This window comes from Hermetia illucens, chromosome 2 (assembly GCF_905115235.1).
Source record: "Hermetia illucens chromosome 2, iHerIll2.2.curated.20191125, whole genome shotgun sequence".
In the NCBI taxonomy this organism is placed as follows: domain Eukaryota; kingdom Metazoa; phylum Arthropoda; class Insecta; order Diptera; family Stratiomyidae; genus Hermetia; species Hermetia illucens.
In genome coordinates this window covers 41,966,936-41,979,055 of record NC_051850.1, presented here as the reverse complement: position 1 = coordinate 41,979,055, position 12,120 = coordinate 41,966,936, and positions in this window count along the sequence as shown.

The following is a 12,120-nucleotide window of genomic DNA, read 5'->3' as shown; positions in this document are numbered from 1 at the left end:
TCCAGCTTATGTCGTTGGAATTCGAGTTCAAATTGGCTGAAGACCCTTGCTACCATTGTCGAGAAGCTTGCGAATATTTTGGAAACCAATCATAATCCGTTTTCATTAACCAAAGGGCATAGTATATGGTGGCAACGTCAGCACCAAAAACCAACCAACCAAGAACATCAAACTGCACTGGTCAAACGGCAAGAATAAAGATAGGAAGCTACACTTTCGAGACCGTTGATAATTTCTCCTTGCTAGGGCCGAAAATCAAAACCGATAACAGTTACAATGATGAAATCGGCGCACGGTTGTTAGCTGCCAACAGAGTCTATTTCAGCTTACAAAAACTGTTTCGCTCGAAACGTCTCACCATAGGGTCAAAGATCTTACTGTACAAGACTATGATCTTGGCAGTCCTCGGAAACTTGAGTTCTTAGCAAGAAAAATTGCGAACTCTTGGCCGCGTTCGAGAGAAGAATCCTCCGAAGACCCCTTTCATGAGGATGGACGATTCCGTAGCTTACACAACGACGAAATCAATGAGCGATACCATTACCGTCAGGTTGTGGATAAAATGCGGCTCAATAGGTTACGGTGGGCGGGTCAATTAATTAGTATGGATGAGGATGATCCAGCCCGGAAAGTCTATAATGGCAATATCAACTTTGCAGACCCTGCCTGAGATGGAGCGATGGCGTAGGTCAGGACGCCAGACAGCTTCTAGGGATATCGAATTGGTGGACCTCGGCGCAAAACCGGGATGTTTGGAGTTCCTTATTAAGGGAGGCCTAGACCGGATACCGGTTATTGCCCCGTTGATGAGATGATGAAAAGGCGTAGCCATGAAGTCAGCTCCTCTACGAAACGTTATTTCCAGGTTTCTAGCTCTCAAATTTCTATCTCTGAAAGTCGTCTCTTACGACAAGCTGGAAAGACTTTTCTTCAGTCCTAAATCGCAGGACAACCTCCACATGTAGGTTTACTATTACTACATATGTAGGTTTACTATGATATTTCCACTGAATTTTTATGTCAGAAGATATAACTATGGTAGACAGACAGGCCAGTAGTCGGAAAGACAGGCAGACATAACCTCTGCCGGAGGAAAGAGGATGTCGGCTGTCGGCATGCCGCAGGAACCAATAGTTGCCAAACTTTCCAAAATTATACATCATGTCATTATTTATAACCGTGCCAAACTTTGTACTTCTAGAATGAACTTAAGAGGGGTTTTCGACAAAATTTGTAAAATATGGTAATATACTACTATTAACTTTATTTAAGCAAATATCGGAATCGAATTAATTTTGAGGCCTAGATTTCGTATGGATGCACCATTGTGATTTTTTCAGATTTTTCGGTTGAATAGATTCTGAAAACGAAACCTGTTACACTTTTTGTGGCACATATTTTGAGCTCTCCCCTTCTTATGTTTTAACTGGGGTCACAAATATAATTTGTCCCGAAAATCATAAATGAACCCTTTCATTTCATACCCCACACGACCTTAATCTGTGAAAAAAAAAATTACACCCCCTTTCACATGTATGAAGAACACCCCCTTAAACTCAATGCAAAATGATGCCACCAACTGTATGTAAAGGAATTCACAGATTACACATTCTCACCAAATTTCGTGAGATTTTATTCGGCCCTTTTGGAATAAATCGGGTGTAACAGACAGATGGACAGGCAGACATCGAATCGATTCTAAAAAGTTTCTGTTTTACACAAAATCTTAAAAATGACGTTAGTACAAATCAACCTCAACCAACCATTGTTAGGCAAGTTGGAGTAGTCAATAATCAGAGAGCTTTATCTCAAAGACAACAGCCGAACCTGAGCCAAAGGTGGCGTGGCAAGGCGGAAAAATATAGATATACGGAAATCAAACCGTCCGGAAGTCGGATTCGCTAGGATAAAAATGGTATCTGCGCTACCTGAAAGAACGGCAGAGCAGACCTTCAGTATCAGATCCAAGAAAGCGGGGAGAAACAAACTGCTTTCAAGGAACCTAAATCTAAGCAAAAGAAAAATCTTCGGGCGATCAGGGATAGAGCATTAAACTGACCATACTGCAGAAGGTATTTTCAAAGTAAATACACACTCGCGAGTAGCAGGAAATAATTGAGGACCCCATAGCCATGGAGATGTGTCAAGGATAGAATAAGGAGCTTGTGCTTTCTACCAGGGCTTATATTGGTAGACTGTCCAACGGAGGATACGGCACACTGGTCCTAACCCCCAAAACTCACAGGATGGAAGGGAACGAAACAATCGACGTGTTCTGGATTTGACATACCAGGCGTACACATGGTGATGGTCTACCTTCCCAAAACCGCAGCGATTGAGACGAGGAAGCTTCTACGCCTCACATAGTTCTAGAAAGTTTTTAGAAGCAAGGAGGAAGGCAAAGGCAAACTCATCACCATCGGGGTAGACGACCAATCCCTGGATGCAAATGAACGGCGAGACCGCCTCATCAATTACAAATTTGGTAACATAACTACGCACATGCACAGCGAAATAAAGAAAGGACACATCGGGTGGAAATCTTGCCGAAGAAATCTCGGAAGCCATTGAGGTTGAAAGAGCAGGGCCAAGCAGGGAGATGGGCCTGCTAACCACAGAAGAGGAAAAGCTGAATGACCTTGACCTAGACTTTCTAGGGCTCAAGTCGTACGGAGAAACACACATGTTGAAGCAGGAGGAAAATACCCCGGCTATAAAGAAAAGCTCCAAACACTAACGGAGCCGATGACTAGCATAAAATAGTTCAGGTGAACCTTCACGATGCAAAAGCTGCATCTGCAGTAATTGCTGGGGCAAGTTATAAGGATAACATTGGAATAGTGTTGACACAAGAACCCTGGGTGATTCGCGGTCAGCAAGTGAAAAGCGAAGGGTTTGCATCATTCTCAAAGGAAACTTAAGATACGTATGTCTTTCAGAGTTTCTAAATGGTGGCCCCCTAACCGTCCAAGTCACATTGGAAGCCGGAGGAAGAAGTCGATAGGCAGGGGTGGCATCGGGATACTTTTTCAGAGATGACAACCGAATTACACTAGAATTAGACAGGTGAAGTTCTGCGAGAAGAAGGTGCTATCACTTTACTCAGCTGTGATGCCAACGCTCATCATAAGGTCTGGGGAAATAGCGACATTAATCGAAGAAGCGAGTACCCTGTGGAATCCATCCTTAGTAAAAAGTTAAAAATATATAACATAGAGAACACTAAAGCATTCATGACAAGCACCAAACAAGAGATGCAAGGCATAACTCTACGGAACTCTCTGATGAGGGGTTTGGTCAAGAATTGGACAGTGTCTAACGAGCCTTTTATGCCGAATCACGGAATAATCAGATTCAACATTGAGGATAATTTAGAAATAAATAGAATAATAAAGAATCCCAGAAGAACACACTGGGACTCCCACACAAGATACCTGACTGAGAGTATAACTCACCTATAGGGGAGCGGTGACATCTCCAGCGAAATAAAGCTAGAAACAGTGGTGAAAGGCCTCAACAGAGTCGTCATTGGCGCATATGAGACCAGTTGTCCGGCTAAGATAATGAAGTCATCAAGGTACGTACCCTGGTGAAGCAAAAACCTTGCCAGAATGAGAGCGGAGGTGCGAAAATTCTTCAACTGGGCGAAACAAACCGGGGACTGGGCAGAGGTTCATAAGTACACTGACGCCGTATAACAACGTGATCAGGAAATCAAAGCGGAACAGCTCCAAGGAATTCTGCGGAGGAATAGAACAAACTATACAAGTATCCAGGCTATGTAAAGCAACAGCTAAAGATAAGGCAATATCTTGTGTCTGGCTGAAGAAAATGGAACATTTACCGAAAATGAGGATGGCACATGGGGTACATGTACTTCTCAAAACTCATTTCCCAGGATTCTACCCCATGGCGGAAGGTAACAACATTTTGGTTGACACCCCAAAACCTACAGAAAAGGGAAAAAGGTGAATTAGAGACTAGCGAAAGAACTATATTAGAACTAATCTCCCACATGCCGTAGTGCGATCAATGGAAACCGCTCTGTGTCAACTGACGGATGTAGTACGGGATGGCATAGAAACAAAATCAATAGTACTGTGTGCGTTTTTGGACATCGATAGAACGTTCGATAACACATTGCCCTATGTGTTTTATAGTAATTAAAATTACTAAGAACATTCGCCAAAAGACATCATTTCAAATTTGTCTTTTTTCATAATATATTTTATTTTAAATTATTGGTTAAAATAAAAATTATTTTATCACGGAGTAATTATTAAATTATAATATTTATGCAACTATTAAATTTTATTTTAAATTACTTATTTTTAAAGACTTTACTTCTTGGTTCCTCTTTTCTTTTCTTTTCAAACGTCATGTCATTTTTTTCATGGCATTCTTATCTCCACTCCTGTGGCGAGGTCTGACCCGAGTGGAGAGCGCAGTGTCGCCATCCGTCCGCTGGTATTCGCAACATTCGAAATAAATTTCGAATGCCGCGAATCCTGCCGCGCTACATGTGGATGTATACGAGATGCCCTGAAAAGCAAGGGAGGCACGGGAATATCTTAGCCTCCTGGATGGGCACAATATTAGGGAAGAGGCAAATAGAAGTGCCGACACTCTTATCATGAACACAGGTTGTCCACAGGGTGTCGTATTATCACCGTTAATGTGGAGTATGGCAGTTAACGAACTCCTCTAGGAAGTAAGAAATACCCCAATACCTGCTGGGTTACGCTGATGACATTGTTTTAATCTGGATAGGTAAATACGAAGATAACCTATGTAACAAAATCCAAACTTGACTACTTATTCCTAGTACCTAGAGCAGAAAAGCGGGGCTGCTCATAAATCCAACCAAGGAACGAAACGCAAGCTTCACCACCAGAGAGCCTTTAGATTATATGGCACGGAGGTAAAACGAGTAACAGAGTTCAAATATTTTGGAATCGAGCTAGACCTGAAACTACTCTAGAACACACATGTTGAAAACCGATGTCGAAAACCCACAAGGACTCTGATGACTTACAGTCTATAGCATGGAAAAATGGGAATGCACCTCGAATATGCTGCACTGGATATACACTGCAATGGTAAGTCTATTGATTAACTATGGGACGATAACCTGGGCAGACAGAACCGAACTTATCACAACAAGCAGCAAGCTACACAAACTTGAAATATTGACTTGCGTATCTGTGTGGCAAAGAGGACATGTCCAACGGCATCCGTAGAGTTTCTTTCGGATTCACTCCTGTCCTTCAGCATAATTAAATGCAAGGAAGGAGAGCTATTTTCAGAATGTTCGGGAGTACCAATGAGGCTTGGAGCTGCCTAAATTGAAGGAAGATTGATATTCTTTCTAGGCGGCATTCCCATGGGATAACATGACAACGAGGTTTCATTTCGATAAGAAATTTGATTACCTAGTGCACTGAGGGATTCCTTTCTACTGATGGCGCAGCGAACTAATTGGAACCGACATTCTAGCATATTCCACACGGAACCAAACGCCATGGAAGAATGGATAGATGGATGTGTTCAACCTCGAAACGAAATGTAGGCGCAGTATATTGCTATTCTAATCGACAGTCAAAAGGGCACTGAGGTTCTACCGGGTAAATTCCAAACTGGCATGGGAGTACCTTAACAGACTTACCACCCTTGGCTGGCTCAATAAATTCTGGATGCTTTGGGTCCCACGTCTAATTGGGTTAGAAGGGAATACGATGGCGGATAAGCTGGCCAAGAAAAGAACAGGAATACCTATCTGCTGAAGCGGAACTGAATTCATGGCTACGATGCTAAAACCGAAGAGGAACGGCTAAGGAAATTATACTGGCAAATTTACCAGGAACACAAAAATAAAATAAAAATCGAGTCAAAGATAGGAAAAGTGGCTGTCTTAGTTCCTTCACTGGACAGGTTGATCACTAGGTAGCTCCAAGCCCATTCTCATCGTCTTTAGGATAGAGTTCTGCTGGCTTAATGCCGCAGAATCTACATTAGTAAAGGCGTAGCAGCAAATAACAAAACAACTACTCTCGGCTCAGTCCCAACTGAAACAGCTATGCCTTTCCTAATGTAGAGGCTCCGGCGTGAAGCCAGCAGAACTCTATTTTAAAGACGGTCAAAATCGGCTTGGAGCAAACTAGTGACCAACCTGTCTTGTGTAGGAACTAAGAGAGACACTCTTCCTATCCTCGTAACGACTAGGCAAAAGTCCATAATTGCCGATTTTGCTATTGAGTAAAATTCAGACATCAATCTTCCGTAGCAATAAAAAAATGCAATCCGTAAATATGCATGAAGTGCATAAAAATTTATAGATAAAAAGCTGCGATTACTTGAAGCACATGGAGAGAACTGGTGGGCGTGTGAGTACTCGGGGCGAACCAGCATGGCAAATTCATTTGCTCTTCATGCTGGCTCGCGTCAGGGTAGTACTGCTGCTACTTACCAAAAGTGTCTGAAGCCGTTGACGTAGACCTTTCATTTCATAACAGGGATACGAACCCAAGCGCTGGAAAGACTGTTTAAACCTCACCACGAAGAGCCTCCCGATCACAGTAGGTATACTCACTGGTCATCGCAAATTATCATTTGGGGGAAGCTAGGGACAGACATTTTCTGTAGATTCTATAAGGGGAGTGACGAAATCTGCACACATGTCCTGGGACAGTGTCTAGCTGTTACACAAAGTTGGTTGATGTACCTGGGAGATACCAGGTGCCAGGCTGTCCAACTTGGAAATAGGGAAATAATATTTTTTTTTCTTTTTTTAGGACGCAATGCGCTTATTCGGTAAAAAAAGTTTACACCTCTCTTTTGAGTCTACTACCTACCCCCTTTAAACTGAATATGAAATGATGTCACTCGGTAAATGTTTTTGGGTTGATAGTTCCAAGATGCCCACCAAATCTCATGTCAATTGCTATTCCCGTTTTTAAGAAAAATGGAAGTTTCACACAGACAGTGAGCCAATTTTAACAAAGTTTAGTTTCAAAGCAAACCTGGAACTGCCGGGCATTGATGATAGGGCCTTGGTCATTGTCACTACCCACATCGATGCTTTGTCTTCTTGTCATCCCACAATATATCATTTCGTTTCCGATTTACATGTCGACGCCTCCGAACAGCACCTCAACATGGTTTTAGGGAGCTGATTTGAATAATCTAGACGCAATGCCAAAAAACACTAAGGTAATGCTCCTCAGTAAACCAACAATTAAAATTGTTAGTTAGAAAAGAAATTCCATCAAATACTCACCAAGTCATTGCCACAGATACATCAAATCAAATCTCCCATCGGAAGCTAATATAAATTATATAAAAAGGTTGACTAATTCCTGCTGAAATGTTAAATCTTTCCCATCCGAAACAATAAAGCCGGAAGTATTAGCAACTGACCCACAAATATCCAAGAAAATCTTAAACATTAACTTACAAGTTACACGGAGTTCGGTATTGTCGTTTAAGATCGCTCAGAGGATGCAAGGGATATCAAATTCTCCCCTTGTGGCTATGAAAACCTAGAAGATTGTGGATTAGCACATGCTGAACAAGTTTTCAAGGAAGTCAGTGGCTTAGAAATTTTGCTCTTGGATTTCGATTTTAATAAAATTGAAACATTTCGCGTTTAAGTATGAAACTACATAGTTGAGGGATGAGACCATCTCAAGGACAAAATCTATTTTTCTTATATTTGATAAATATCCTGTGAAGCCGACACAATCTCATTTTGCTTTAAATCAAGGCCGAAATAGAGATTCCAAATTTAATAACACAAATAAGAACCCAATACTTTAGCGACTGAAATAATCCTTTCGGTTGAGGAACATTTAAAATAGGCGGATCAGAATGAATGTCAACCTTTTCTTGAATTGATATTGACTGTTGCTATGTACAACGGACCCGGATACCTTGGCAAACAATAAGTGCTCCCAACTGCACATATTGCCTCCCAGGCTTACTAACCATGGTGAGATGCCTGAAAGCTGTTCAGCATTTCTATCTGAGAAATTGATATTTGATGGAAATCCTTCTGCAGGGAACACAGGGTGGTAGATTATTTTGAGTGGTTACGACCTACTCTAATCTGGAGCTTTATCGTTCATCCGTGGGTTGTTTGGAAAATGTCGGGTAGATGTATTTTATATTTTAACATACAAAGGACAGCGAATGTGGGCAAGGCAAGGACACATCAGGATATAACTTTTTAATAGATCGAGGGTTTGATTCAATAGAATCCTGAACAAGCTTTTTATATTATTCATAACATGATTTTTTCATAGTTCAACCCCTCGGTTCTGATTACTAGTATATGGGATTTTTGAAAAATAAGGCATGTGAAGGTGTAATTGACGATCAATAATAATTACATTCTAAGAGTAGACTACACTAGAAATCTTATCTAGCGTCTTTGCAGAATCTAAATATGCTAGGCTCGTAAAATTAGGTTTGTGCGTTGTGACGTCTGTTTATGACCATGACACTGAATAAATGAGAGAAATGGTTAGAGATTAGAGGAATAAAATAGTCTAATTAATGGAAAATACGAACCAAAGCACTGCAGACATCGTCCACCAAGACAAGGTCTCTTTTGGTGATAGAAATGCAGTTGAAAACTCTAAAATCTGAAGTCTTCTGATCTCTGCCCCTGGAGTAGCTTGGCCGAATGTCATTACGAGGTGTTATTATCTCTTAAGTAGATACAAACATAACATGGGTGCGAATTATAATCAGAGCGAAAACTATATTCTTCCGGTTTCACCTTGGCTAAAACAAATTATTTGTTTAAGAGTTGAGAGAGCCTTCGGTCCGCATCCACTTAACGATGGAGCGAACCAATTGAAGAGAAACTTTCTGCCATTGGATAGTACCATCAGTCATCGTTTTTAAAAATCCCTGGACGAAAAAAAAGTGGCACCAGTGGGCTCTCCAAGCAGCCCAATTAGCACCACTATCCAGATACACTGCGTCGGAGTTCCAATGATAATAATACCATTAAGGGAAGTTGCAATGCATCCTAGAAAAACTGTTGTGCCTTTTACTGGTTATAGTATAACAATTAAATATAGTATGTCAATCAAGCTTACAGAGAGGGGTTTTGGTACATTCCCTTCTTCCAAGTGTTTCAGCAACTAGCAACTGGTATTAAGTATTCTCGCAAATGCTTAAGCCTACTTTGGACAAGTGCCGAACGCTGTCCCAGAACAAGTATGGAGGTTTCGTCACTCCCTTCACCGAATCAGCAAACATTGCCCGTAGATATCTCTAGCTTCTCCAGGTGATAGTTTAGCCTACAATAGCCTGTGATTATACCTACTATGATCCAGAGACTCTTGTTGATGAGATTTAAAAAATCCTTTGAGCACTTAGGTTCGTATACCCCCATGAACAACCTGAAATGCTCCAGGAACAACCTGGTAGGTTCGCCCAGTGCAGTTCCATCAGTCTTTCCTCTTCATTTCTAAACGTCGTAACAATGAACCCATTTTCAATTCCACTGAATAATTCTGACGCGTGAACTAACTTCTCCTTTCCTGACCAACTAGCCCGCTGCCGCATTACCTTCTATTTCGACATGGCCTGGGACCCAGAGTATCCGGACCTCACTGTGCGAGGGTATATTTCCGCCTGGAATATATACATGTGTGCTACTACTACAATTGATTCAAAAAACGTTTTCTTCCAGTTTGCCAAAGTATTTCAAAATTCTTATCGAAAGGAAACCTCATCGTTATGTTATCCCTTGGCATCAGTTATTTAGGATGCGACTAAGAAAGAATATCAACCTTCCTTCGATTTAGCCAGCTCCCGAACATTCCTAAGATCGATTTTCTGAATCTGTAAGTGCAGATGGAGAGGAGTCAATTCTAGAAGGGCCTTTGGCGATACCGTTGGGCATGTCTTCATGGTATTGGTACAGACGCACGCCAGCGTTTAAGGTTTGTATAACTCCATGGCGGTTGTGTTGAGTTCAATTCTCTTTGCCCAGATTACCACCACGTAAGCAATCATTGGCCCTGCATATTCAGGGCAGCGTTTTCGGGGGCTACCTCATCAATTCTTCTGCTGGATGCTCCTGTGGTTTGGGTTTCAAGAAAAGGGGAAAGTTCCAGGTTTTTACGTAAACCAGTCCGAGTACGGAAGTCTCCTTATCCAAGTGGACATCTACGTAAACCAATTCCAGATTCTGGTATAGTGTGATCCCCAAATATTTGATTTCTATTACTCGTTTCACCTCCATGCCATGTAATCTAATGGCTCTCAGGGAATCATTGGCCTTGGATTGATTGCATAGTCCAGTTTGAATTCTTACACACAGGGTATCCTCGTATTTACCACTTCAGATTGAAACAATGTCATTAGCATGATCCTGAACTTGTATTTCAGTATTTATTAGTTCTCCTATGAGTTCGTCAGCTACCATACTCTACATTAACGTCGTTGTGGACGACCTTGGATAGTATTCATGACAAAAGCATTTGTACCTGTCGATATTTTTATTTACCCACTCGTTATCATCCTGCCTATCCAGAAGACCAGCGGGTTTTCCATTTCCTTGCGGATCAGAGCATCTCGCCTACAGTGCTATTTGTTTTGTTTCTGATACAGGACAGTTGCTGTTGGCCATCCTGCCCGATAAATGTGTTGACATGGATGTATGGGATTGCGCAGAACATTAGTTCTAATATAATCGTCTATGACCCTCTCTATAGTTTTAAGTACGAACGATGCCAGGCAGATTGGTCTGAAAAACTTGGGGTGAAGAGGATCCTTTTTACCCGCTTTCGGAATAAAGACCCCTTTTGCCCGTCTCCATGCATTTGGTATATATTCCAAGACTATTCTGCTCCTTATCACTTTTAGAAGAAATCCTAAGATGATTTCTGGACCTCTCTGGAAAAATGTGGTGATTTCAGTGGCCTTATTCTAGTTACCGTGCATACCTCGCTAGTTTCCAATTCACCTATTTTCCCCCTCTGTCAGTAGTTGGGATACCATGCAGAAGGCTGTTGCCTTCCGCCGTGGGATAGAACCCCGGAGAATGAGTTTTAAGAAGCAGATGTACCCTATCCTTCTCATTCTCGGTAAATACCCCATCTTCCTTCTTCATATAGACAGAAGATATTTCCTTGTCTTTGGCTGCAATTTTGTATAGCCTGAATGTTTCTGTGGTTTGTTCTACCCCTCCAGAGAATTCCCTGAAGTTATTTCGTTTTGATTTCCTGATCGCGTTTCTATACGTCGTCACTGACTTTTGTACCTGTGCCCAGTCCCCAGCTTATTTCGACCGGTTGAAGAATTTTCGCACCTCAGTTTTTGTTCTGGCTTAGTTCCTGCTCTACTATGGTACATCAGTTAGTCGGAGAACTGGTGTCATACGCATTAATGATGGCTCTATTGAGGCCTTAAACTACTATTTCTATTTCATGTTATCAGTCAAGTGGCTTGTGTGGGAGTCTCAGTTTGTCCTCCTGGGATTTCTTATTATTCTGTCTAGTTTCGAGTTGGCCTCAATGTCGTATCTAACTGTTCTATGATCGGACATAGAGCCCTCATCGAACACCCTCCGATTCGCGACCAAGCCGTTCATCAGAGTGTCCCATAGAGTTATATTTAGTACCTCTTGCCTGTTGCTGGTCACGGATGTTTGCGCATTTCCTATGTTATGTATTGTATTTCGAATGTATTACTAAGAATGAATTCCTCTTGGATTGATGTCGCTGCTTACCCAAATCACATAGTAGACATTGGAATCGCTGCCAAAGAGATCTATTAGCGCCTCTCTCTTGCAGAACTTCACAAGTCTAACAATTAACTCCTGTGGGGTCCGGGTGTTGACTCCTGGAAAATATTCTGATACAACGACTCGAGCTCTCCCGCCACCTTCCAATGAGACATAGACAGCCACAGAATGTCCATTTAGAAACTCTGAAATACATATATATTTTAAGTTTCGTTTGAAAATGAGGCAAGTTCATGGTTTTTCGCAAGAGAAATCACAAATTATGAATTTGGCCGGTACATCTTGAGCTCGCTCTATTCCAATGTTGGAACTTGCACTTACAATTGCTGCAAATACAGGTTTTGAATGGGGGAGGTTTA